This window comes from Dipteris shenzhenensis, chromosome 8 (assembly GCF_047967505.1).
Source record: "Dipteris shenzhenensis isolate YYH24624 ecotype China chromosome 8, Dip_SZ_1.0, whole genome shotgun sequence".
NCBI lineage: Eukaryota > Viridiplantae > Streptophyta > Polypodiopsida > Gleicheniales > Dipteridaceae > Dipteris > Dipteris shenzhenensis.
This window is the reverse complement of record NC_141603.1, coordinates 2,011,724-2,024,274: the sequence shown is the minus strand read 5'-3', so window position 1 is coordinate 2,024,274 and position 12,551 is coordinate 2,011,724. Positions and strand designations below refer to the sequence as shown.

The 12,551-nt window shown below is 42.8% G+C and overlaps 1 protein-coding gene across 1 annotated transcript in view; it reads right to left on the bottom strand.

Annotated features, from left to right (window-relative positions):
- The window catches only part of LOC147898946 (uncharacterized), a 66,861-nt gene that overhangs the window by 36,692 nt on the left and 17,618 nt on the right, over window positions 1–12,551 (bottom strand). The window lies entirely within an intron of this gene.

Sequence of the window (12,551 nt, the reverse complement as noted above, 5' to 3'; positions counted from 1 at the left end):
GGTTAGTGTACCACCTATACCTCTTAACTGTTGGACTGCTTCCCATGTGCACCAACAGGTGTATCCCGTGTACCATTGCGCCAGTACTTCCCTTTGATCGACTTTGACCATGGTGAGTCGAGGTTGAGGTTTGGCACTCTTCGGTCATGTATTGCTTCCGTCATACCCAAGTCATGTCCAGGTCAAGTCATGTCCAAGTCATGTCCATGTCATGTCCAAGTCATGTCCATGTCAAGTCATGTCCAAGTCTGTTCCATGTGACCAGGGTGTGAACATATGTGAACACGCTGCGACTAGGTATGACCAAGGTCTAACAACTTGGCATGTTGCTGAGGTGACCATGACGTGACCCAGGTGTGACTCTTGGTGGGTCGCCATAAACTTTGAGTACAACAAAGTGTCTCGCAGCCAAGTGGCCAAACCAAGCAGGTGAAGCCAGTTGAGGACCAAAGACAAGTACCACCATTGGGGTGAAAAGGAAAGTAACTCCAATGGCAGCCTGGGCTTGGTCAAAGTCCTCGTTGACCCCTGAGCAAAAAGAGAAAGCTAGAAAAGAAGGATTGTGCTTCGGCAGCCTTCAGCAACATCAGTGGAAAGATTGTCCACTGAACAAAGACCGTCGCACGGCCAATATGATAATATCTGAATGCGACGTGGAAATGCAGGAGAGTCCCAATGCGGAACATATGCAGATGCAATTGGCAGGACCTTCTCAGAGGTTAGTACCTGTGTTGTTAAGTGTGTCTGTTAGTAAGCGGTGCACATGATAACATCCTTTCAAAGCCCGTAGCAATGGGGTATACGGTTTTCAATGAGCCCGAGTTGATTAAAATGAAAGGGCAAGTAGCCAATCATTATGTGATTGTGTTGTTTGACTCAGCGTCAACGCACAATGTAGTCCGTCTGACTATGCTTATACGGTCAGGATGGCGGACGAAAGTTCAACTGAAGTATGGGACCAGAGGGTTACCCAGTTGGAACTTCGAATTCAGGACTATGTTCAGAAGCTGGACTTTGAGTTAACCAGGCTTGCTCACGCAGATATAGCCCTAGGCATGGCTTGGCATTTTTGAAAAAATCCAGCCATTGATTGGAAAAAGCATATTTACCAGTTCAAGATGAACGGGGTAGAATATGTCTTGCGAGGTGAAAAGGATTTACCTCGAGGACCATTGATTTCAGCCATGGAAATTCGAAAGACTCCGAAAGAGTTTCTGTGTCTGTGTATAGCATCGGTAGAGTCGATGATGATGCGTCGACTAGCACTGAGGCTACCCAAGATGGAAAAATGGCCGAGTTGGCTAAAGAGATATCAGAGAAGTTCTCTGATTGTTTTAGGGATGAGTTACCTTATGGGTTACCTCCAGAGCGGAATGTTCAACATAAAATTGAGCTTATCCCAGGGGCAGAACCTGTAAATAGACCTCCCTATAGATTAAGCTTTACAGAAGAAGCTGAGGTGCGAAGACAACTGGAAGAATACCTCAAGTTGGGACAGATTCAACCCAGTTTTTCACCTTTTGCTTCGCCAGTGATATTAAAGAGGAAGAAAGACGATACTTTTCGCCTCTGTATAGATTACAGAGCATTCAATAATATCACTGCTCGTACTTTCCCCTCGTATCACCTCTACCTCTCAATCAGCCACCCTTCATCACCTCGTCCGGCCTTGCTACTCCTACATATCACTCCCCTGCCCAGATCATGCTGTCCCCACCCTCAGTACAACCTCAGCAGCCCACCTTCATTCCAACCCCTCTCAAGATCTAGTTTCCACCTGGACTAGGACATCTTAGGCCCGTGCCAGATGCTTGGGACTCCCTATTGGCTGAGATACATAGCATCCGGGCCGGTCAGGCAGAGCTGACACATTACACCCAAGAGCAGGCCCGATACACCCGCATTATACACGAGTAGGGCACCCTTATCCAGGGACTCAGGCACAACATCACACAGCTTCGAGAGGAGCTCGGGACCCTCAAAGTAGCGCCTGGAGGGACCCCAGTCATAGAGATGGAGGCACAGATAGCCACGATACAGTCGGCTATAGCAGAGACGACTAGATGGGTGGACGTGGCGAAACGGGAGCCTGCAAAGGCAACCGTTTCAGCCGCCATACAGGATCGATGATTTGCTAGATGCATTACATGAGGCCGTAATTTTCAGCAAGATAGATCTTAAGTCTGGCTACCATCAAATCCGTATTAGAGCCGAGGATGTGCATAAAACCGCTTTTAGGAGCAGGTTTGGTCATTATGAGTTTTTGGTAATGTCCTTTGGACTTACCAATGCTCCAGCTACGTTCGTCATGCTTATGAACGATTTATTACGTCCGTATATCGGAAAGTTTGTAGTACATTTTATTGACGATATTCTGGTATTTAGTAAAAGTATTACTGAGCATCGTGAACACTTAAGAGTAGTATTCAGTACTTTGAGGAAAGCCAGTCTTTATGCAAATAAGAAGAAAACTATACTGTGTATGGTTAGACTTGAATACTTAGGATTCATAATTACTCCAGAGGGGATAGAAATGGATTCAAAGAAAGTGGCTCCGATACTGACTTGGCCAATCCCTCAGAGTCTGACCGCTTTGCGATCATTCTTGGGATTTGTCCAATTTTATTGAAGGCATATCAAAGGATATTCCAAAATAGTATCGCCATTGACGGATCTGACCTCAGATAAAGTACCTTTTATATGGGGACAGAATCAACAAGAAAGTTTTAACACCATAAAACAAGCTGTGGTCACAGGATCGGTGTTAAAAATAGTTGATCCCCAGAAACTGTTGTTCCTGGAAACCGATGCAAGTGGCATTGCGGTAGGAGCAGTTCTCCTCCAAGAGGAAAGGCTAGTAGCCTTTGAAAGCAAGAAGCTTTCTCCCTCTCAAAGAAATTGGCCAACTCATGAATTGGAGTTGTATGCTGTTGTCCATGCTTTGAAAACATGGAGACATTATTTGTATGGATAAGAGTTTTATGTGGATGTTGATCATGATACTCTGAAACATTTTTGTAAACAACCTGACTTGAGAGGCCGCCAAGCTAGGTGGGCAGAACTCATGCAGGAGTTTAATTTGACGATTCAGTACCGAAGAGGAAAAGATAATAAAGTTGCTGATGCATTGTCACGCATTATGCATAACATGAGTTTCACGGTGTTAGAAAGTGCTCTAATGGCCGAGATTAGAGAAACTCAAAAGGTGGACGAGTTTATCCAGAGTCTATGGCCTAAGGCTCATGTGTTAAAACCCAGGGAAATGGATGACCTGGCATCCAAAAAAGACCAAACTTATGCAAGATATGCCATAAGGGATGGTATGCTAAAAAGAAATGGCAAGGTAGTAGTACCTAGTCAGAATGATCTCAGGCAGAGAGTCATTCGACAGTGCCATGATAGCCCATGTGCGGGACATCCAGGAGTCGAGAAGACATATGATCTCGTGAAGCGAGAATTCTTTTGGCCAAAGATGAAAAAGCATATTCATGAATATGTGACACGTTGTTTTTCGTGTCAGGTAAGTAAGGCCGAGCGGGTGAAGCCACCCGGACTTTTACAGCCCTTGGAGATACCACTAAGTAAGTGGGAGAGCATTTCCATGGACTTTATTGTAGGGCTGCCTACGACACAAGGTGGATATGATTCTATCCTTGTGGTGGTTGATCGTCTTACCAAGATGGCTCACTTCATTCCAACTAGAGAGTCTGTTAGTGCCCCGCAAGTGGCGGATTTGTTTATTAGACATATATTTCGTCTGCATGGATTACCCAGATCCATAGTGTCAGACAGAGATGTCAAATTTACCCGTCATTTTTGGACTGCGGTATTTGAGACACTAAGGACTGAGTTGGGAATGAGTAGTGGGGATCATCCAGAAACGGATGGTCAGACGGAAAGGATCAACCAAATTTTAGAGGATATGCTTAGAGCATATGTGTCATTGAGGCAACATACATGGAACAAGTGGTTGCCATTGTTGGAGTTTGCCTACAATGATAGAAAACATTCCTCTACAGGGTTCAGTCCGTTTGAGCTGAACTATGGCTATAGGCCAGCGAATCCAACTATAGTTGGAGTACCTCAGAAAGTGCCTAGTGCCGCGAACTTTGTGGTTCAGATGCGGGAGATGCTAGCACTTGCGAGAGCTAACATCCGCCAAGCTATGGATAGAGCTAAGGCGTATGTGGATGAAAACCGATCCACTAGAGAATTTAAGGAAGGAGAAAAAGTTTTTCTCAGAGTTCCTTCGCACTCTAAGTCTTTGACTGCAGGAGAGTGTGCTAAGTTATCACCTCGATATTGTGGGCCATGGTTAATTTTAAAAAGAATAGGCAAGGTAGCCTATAAATTAGAATTACCACCGCCGGGGTCTAAGGTGCACCCAGTGTTTCATGTTTCTCGTTTAAAGAAATTTTTGCATACTGGTGACTCACTAATCGAAGGTGTTGTTTTGTTTCAGGAGATAGAGGATAATGCAAGACGCAAGCCAACAAGAATCCTGGACCGAGGAACAATGCAAGTGCGCAACCGAAAGATACCCACGGTGTTGGTTGCATGGCATGGTCTACCTCTATCGGAAGCTACCTAGGAATCCGTATACCAGTTACGGAGAGTGTTCCCAGATTTCATCATCGAGGACGCTGATGCTTGAAGAGGGAAGGAATGTTATGCTCTAGCCGAGATAGCATGACCTCGGAAAGATCGATGGGCATTCTCTCTTAGATGACCGACTTTTGTAATATTTAATGTGCGTAAATAAAATGGTCAAGGGAAGTAACTGCCAAGGTCCTAGGTGAGGGTGTATTGGCATCGACTAGGTAATTCTGAGTGCTAAGGCCTAGGTGCACCTAAATGTGTAATAATGCCAAGGGGCAAATGTTTTAATTGTGCCCCAAGAGAGGGGTAAATGGTGTACCAAGTTAAAGGTCTAGAATGATGACATGTGGCAGAGGGAACCATCTAGGGAGTTGTGGGCTTCTAGATAGGCATGAAGGATTAAATAAAGTTACCTATCTTCGGTTCATGCAATCCATGAGGAGGCTGGGAGGAAAAACATGATGCCTACGCCTGTGAATCTCGTCCGTGAATCGACAAAAAGGCTGAGAGATTAGTTAGTGTGCTTAACAAGGTTGAAAACCATAAACTCCATCATGCATAGCAAGGACTAGCTACTATGACATCCCCACTGAAGTCATCGGCGCCCAACAGTGGATGTAGACCATAGTATAAACACATGCTCTGAAACATACAAGTCCACACACCACACATACTTGAGCATCCATTTATACAAAGTCTTCATACTGAGTTTCTATCGGCACTCCGGAGGTGAAGGGCAGACTCAGCCATGACGAAGGCTAGCACTAAAGGAGAAGGATAATCAAAAAGTAGTCCAAAATCTCTTTATTCAAGCTACAACTACTTGTGAAGACTAAACGATTTCCTTTTAGTCTCTCCCAGACGAGCACCTAACTCTAGCTGATAGGAACCGCACCACTTAAGGTAGAAAGAAATAGACACGAACAACAATCTCAAAAAGCACAAAAAGGTTGACCTCAAGGAGCAAAACAAATTAAATCAATCCTATGATATTAAAGATTAAATGAAATAAATCAACCACATACTAAATACGTAACAAAAATTACAAGTGCATATGAAGAAAAACATATTACTCCACTTATCTTTCACAAAGTATTTGTTCACCTCAATCCTTCATCATCCTCTTTTATGGCTCATCCTTCAAAAGCAGAGCATATTCTCTCTCGTGTCGAGGGAGCCAGCCAATTTTTGACTAGGCTAGGCTACCCTATCTCTTGTCCAATGTATATCCACATTGATAAGAACAAATAACAATTTCCTAACAATCACGGGCGCTACCACCCAGACAAACCTCTTTGTTAGCAAGCTCAATTGATTCTCATGTGTGTTCTTCCTGCATGCTACACACAAAGCCCGCAGTTCCCTAGATGATTCTACTTGACATGTCACCTTTCTAGGACCATTCTTTAGTGCACCATTTACCCCTCTCTTGGGGTACTATTTAACTACATTTGTCCTTGGCAATTACACAGTTTTGGTGCACCTAGGCCCCTGACCATTAGAACCATCTAGTCAATGCCAAATTCCAATTCACCCTCACCAAGAACCTTGACATCGATTCCTTCAACCGTTACTTGAAGCACAATAAAATAATACAAAAGATGATCCTCTAAAGGAAAATGTCCCCCAACCCTTTTGAGGTCATGTTACCTCAGCTTCAGCGTAACATTCCTTCCCTCTTTAGGCATCAGTGTCCTCGATGATGAAATCTAGAAATGCTCTCCACATCTAGTACATGGATTATGAAGTAGCCTCGGATGGAGGTAAACCATGCCATGCAACCAACGTGGGTATCTTCCGATTGCGTACTTGTATTGTACCTCGGCCCAAGATTCTTGTTGGTTTGTGCCATGCATTATCCTCTATCTCCTGAAACAAAACAACACCCTCGATTAGTGAGTCACCTCGGTGCAAAAACTTCTTTAAACGAGAAACATGAAACACTGGGTGCACATTCACCCTGACTGCGGTGTCACGATTTTGGATTGTCAGTCTATCAATTCCCCAGTCATGGAGGACTCTGTGGTAATTCCAATTTATAGGCCATCTTGCCTATTCTTTTACGAATGAACCATGGCCCACAATATCGGGGTGATAATTTAGCACAGTCTTCTACATCCAAAGATTGAAGGAATTCTGAGAAAAACTTTTTCTCCTTTCTTAAATTCTCTTAAAGATCCATTTTCATCCGCATACGCTTTAGCTCTATCCATACTTGACGGATCTCAGCTTTCGCAAGTGCTAGCATCTCCTACATCTAAACAGCATAGTTAGTGACACTAGGCACTTTCTGAGGTATTCCGACTATAGTTGGATTTACTGGTCTATACCCATAGTTCAACTCGAGCAGACTCATTCCTATAGAGGAATGCTTTATATCATTGTAAGCAAATTCCAATAATCGCAACCAGTTGTCCCACATATGTTGCCTCAATGAAACATATGCTCTAAGCATATCCTCTAAAGTCTGGTTGACTATTTTCGTCTCACCATCCGTTTCAGGTTGATCCCCTCTACTTATTTCCAACTCAATCCTTATTGATTCAAACACAATAGTCCAAAAATGGTTGGCAAATTTAATGCCTCTATCTGTAACTATGGATCTGGGTAATCCATGCAGACAAAAAATATGTTTAATAAACAAATCCACCACTTGCAGGGCACTCACATACTCCCTAGTCGGAATGAAGTAAGCCATCTTGGTAAGACAATCGACCACTACAAGGATAGAATCATATCCACCTTGTGTTCTAGCCACACCAACTATGAAATCCATGGAAATGCTCTCCCATCTACCTACTGGTATTTCCAAGGGCTGTAAAAAGTCAGGAGACTTCACCCACTCTGCCTTACTCACTTGACATGAAAAACAATATGTCACATATTCATGAATATGCTTTTTCATTTTTGGCCAAAAGAAATCTCGCTTCACTAAATCATATGTCTTCTTGACACTTAGATGTCCCACACACGAGCTATCATGGCATTGTTGAATGACCCTCTGCTTGAGAACATTTTGATTAGGAACTACCTTGCTATTTCGTTTCAGCATACCATCCGCTATGGTATATCTTGCATAGGTTTAGATTTTTCTGGATGCCAGGTCATCCTTTTCCTCGGGATTAAGCACATAAGCCTTAGGACAAAGGATCTAGACGAACTTGTCCACTTCTGAGTTTCTCTAATCTCAGTCATTAGAGTACTCTCTAATACCGTGAAACTCACATTATGCATAATGCGTAACAATGCATCAGCAACTTTATTTCCTTCCCTCTTCAGTAACAAAACTCCTGCATGAGTTTTTCCTACCTAGCTTGGCAGCCTCTCAAGTCAGTCTATTTACAGAAATGTTTCAGAGTATCATGATCTACATCTACATAGAACACTGAACCATACAAATAATGTCTCCATCTTTTTAAAGCATGGACAACATCGTACAACGCTAATTCATGAGTTCGCCAATTCAGTTGCTTCTTGCTTTCAAAGGCTACTGGCTTTCCCTCTTGGAGGAGAACAACTTCTATCGCAATGCCACTTGTATCAGTTTCTATGAAAAAAGGTTTCTAAAGATCAACAATTTTTAACACCGGTCCTGAGAACTAGCTTGTTTTATGGCGTTAAAACTTTCTTGTTGATTATGTCCCCATATAAAAGGTACTTTGTTTGAGGTCAGTTCAATCAATGGCGATATTATTTCAGAATATCCTTTGATATATCTTCGATAAAATTGAACAAATCCCAAGAATGATCGCAAAGCGGTCAATCTCTGGAGGATAGGACAGCTCAGTATCGCAACCACTTTCTTTGGATCCATTTCCACACCCTCGGGAGGAATAATGAATCCCAAATATTTAAGTCTTGCCATCTACATCATAGTTTTCTTCTTATTTACATATAGACTGGCTTTTCTCAAAGCACCGAACACTATTCTTAATGTTCACAATGTTTGGCAACAATTTTGTTGAAAATAAGGATATCGTCTAAAATGCACTACAAACTTCTTGATATACGGGCATAGTAAATCGTTCATAAGCATGACAAATGTAGCTGTAGCATTGGTGAGTCCAAACGGCATTACCAAAACTCTTAATGTCCAAACCTGCTTCTAAAAGCGGTTTTATGCACATCCTCAGCTCTAATCCGGATCTGATGATAGCCACACTTTAAGATCTATCTTGCTGAAAATTATGGCTCCATGTAATGCATCTAGCAAGTCACCAGTACGAGCCATCAGATACATGTGCTTAGCACTGATAATGTTCAATGCTCTGTAATCTATACAGAGATGAAAAGTATAATCTTTCTTTTTCTTCAATATCACTCGCGAAGCAAAAAATGAGAAACTGGGCTGAATCTGCCCCCAATTGCCTCCACACCTCAACTTCTTCAGTAATTTAACCTATAGGGAGGCCTATGCTAAACATCCACTCTGACCACAAGGCAAATCCTCCCTAAAACAGTTAGAGAACTCCTCTCTAATCCGATCGGCCAACTTGGCCATTTTTCCAAATTGGGTAACATCAGTTCTAGTCGATGGACCATCAATCGACTCTACCGATGCTATACAAAGAAACGAAAAATCTTCTTGCGTTTTTCGAACTTCCATTTGAAAACTAACGGTCCCTGAGGCAAATCCTTTTCACCTCGCACGACATATAGCACATCGCTCATCTTGAACTGCTAAATGTGCTTTTTTTCAATCAATGGCTAGATTCTTCTTAGAATGCCAAGCCTTTCCCATGGTTATATTTGCGTGAGCAAGCCTGGTCATTTCAAAATCCAGCTTCTCCGCATAGTCCCAAATGCAAAGTTCTAACTGAGTAACCCTTTGGTCCAATACTTCAGTTGAACTTCCATCTATCATCCTGGCCATATATGCATAGTCAAATGGACCGGTCTTTAATTTTAGGCTGTTTACAAGCTTGGAGTTAAGTACATTGTGTGTTGACGCTGAGTCAAATAGCACAATGGCGTCATGATTTGCCATTTGCCCTTTCATCTTAATTAACTCCATATCGCTAAGAGCTGCATATCCCATCGCTGCGGGCTTAGATATTGTTTACCAACTTAGCAACAGACACACACAATAAAGCACGTACTAACCTCTGTGAAGATCCCGCTAGCTGAATCTGCATCTGTTCGGCTCTGGGACTTCCCTCCATCTCCACGTTGCAGTCTAAGATAACCATCTCAGCCATCTGACGATCCTTATTCCGTGGACAATCTTTCCACTGATGAGGCTGAAGGCAATCAAAGCAAAAGCCTTCTCTCCTCACTTTCTCTTTTTATTATGGGCAGTGTAACCAGAAAACACGTTTTGTCAAGGTGAACGTGTAGAAACGTTTCACCGAGACAGGCGAAACGCCAGTGCATTGGGCGAAACTCCCTGGTGCTAGAGTGTTACTATTTTTGACTCTTTTGAGTGTGCTCAGTGTGTACAAGTAGCCAAAGGAATAAAAACGTTGCTCTACATATTTCTTGATATCCAATTTGTACTCCTGGATAGCAAAAATATCAATGGGTCCTCCTAAGACCCCAAGAAGCGATTAATTGTGTATCAACTATCTTCGGCGGCAATGAGGAACACCACCAAGACCTTGAATGTTCCAGCTAACAATTCTCATCAATAGGAGCAAGAGGCCTGAAATTCCTTCTAGAATCTAGTGATGAAAGTCTCTCCCTCTCTCAACTTCACATGGAATAAGTGAGAGGTGGGGAGTCTGCTCGAGAAAGGATAATACCATGCTGTTTCATGCTAGTACATGAACTAGTACTAGATCTCCTAGTACTACATACCAACACATCATATCAAGACACTATTTTGCTATGATATCTCCAACACCCCCCTTCAAAGCAAAGAGTGTGAGACCCAATACACAAGAGTAGACCATGTCCCTCCTCCACCGCAATAATGCAAAGAGCAAGTCCAACTATCCAGCATCTCTCGTGTGATAGTGACTTCTCAGTCAGCTTGCGACCGGCAAGGGCAAACCATCACTCGTCACCCCCCTTTACTCTGAACTAGGTGGTCAATACCATCAAACTAAAGTAAAAGACAGTACAATCATCTTTGGGAGACAACCTAGGGCACCTCTTATTGACTGGGATAGATCATGTAATATAGCAAACAAAGCTTGTTTCTCAAGTCCAGTAGATGGGGCATAAATATTCTTGAGCTTGTCCAAGGTCTCCTTAGCTGAAGTAGTGAGGTCAATTTGATGAAGCAATTTGTTGACCAACCTCACACTGTCATGCTTCTCATCCCTAGCTGAAGGTGGTGCTGATGAGTCTTCACCACAAGGACGAGTGTCAAACTGAGGTAGCAAAGGCCGCAAGCTTAGATAACCAGCCAATAAAGGAGATGGTCTAGGGCTCTGAAATGAATCAGCTGCTTGAGAGATGCTTGAAGAAATGTGTCCAACAGCTGGTGGATGACCTCGGGGGTTCCAAAATGCAAACCCTAATGGAAAAGCAGCAAGAATATGCCTGGAAATGTAGAATTGAGTGAACCCAAGGCAAATAACAGCACGTAGATACCCTGAAGTGCAAGAATGATCCAATAGAAGAGCACTTGTGGGCAAGATGAGTCTCAAGGTGCTAGAGCAGGTCCGAAATCATCAAGAAGGTAACTGGAAAGGCGCCAAATGCAATGATAAATTATGATATATCTCGAGATGTATGAAGCACTTCAGCAAACCAGCTCCAAGCTATACCAAGATGCTGTAGTAGAGGTATAGGTGTACCAAAATGCACCAGCAGGTCACCAGGCCAAGAATCGACTATTCTAGAGGAGTTACCTAGGAGCAGCCTCAAAAATGGCTCTATGGAAGGCGGTTCTGCAGCAGCAACTCCAAAACAATTCGAAAATGCAAGAGTAGCTCCAAGACAGGTCAAAAAAGCCTCCAGAAGTGACGAAAATCTGCAGTAAATGCTCACTGAAGGTCGACTTCTGCTGCTACAGCCTGGAAAACCCAAAAACAGCGATGAAACAGCTCCGAATCAACTCGTGTGCAGGCGTCTCTTGATTATCTGAAATATGAGTTTTCATTCTCTGGCATTTGAGCCATTAATCTATGTTCTCAATGTATTGAGGCGGCCCTATTAGCATGTCCACACATGTAAAGGTGCCACCTCGCACAGAATTGCAGAATTCAAGACTGATCTTGAAGCCACATTTAAAATGTCAGATTTGCGATTGTTGCATTATTACTTGGGAATTCAGTTTATGCAGTCAAAAGAGGGCTTATCATTATGAAACACTCCAAGTATATGCAAGGGCTACAAGTTCAGAATGAAGAATTCTTTCAACTCCAGTTGGAGCCTGGGCTTAAGCTATCAATCTATGATAGAAGTGAATCTTTTGATGCCACTCTATACAGCAGGGCTGCCTCATTTACCTATGCAGCACAAGTCCTGACATTCAGTTTGGAGTGGCACAAGCGAGCAAATATATGCACAGCCCTAAGACTACTCACTAGTATGCAGTCAATTTTCCTTGAGCTCCTCAAGCTTCTCCAAAAGGATTTCTCCCTTCTTTTTACGAATACGCCAATTAGGAGATTTCTCCCCTAGGGCTAGCTTCCTTTGTAGGGGATATATTCCTCTTTTTGGTCTTTCTTTGTAATACAACCCTCACATTCTCAATACATGTCCACATTTCGGATATTCTCTCTCACCCCATACCCAATACAGGTTAAGCAGCAAGGAGAGAAGCATCAAGGTGCTAAGCATGTTTCTAAGGCCAAAAGTCCCAAAATTTTGCATTATTTACAGTCTAAATCAAATTGATTCCTGATATAAGTTCCACTGTCAAACTTCATGCAAAAACAAATTTACTCAAATATTTTGCACTTCAAGTTTGACAAGGTTGCATGACCGAAGTTAATAAAAGAATCAAATTTGACAATTAAACCCCCTTCTTGTCTTGACCCAAATGACAATTTTATTGGTAC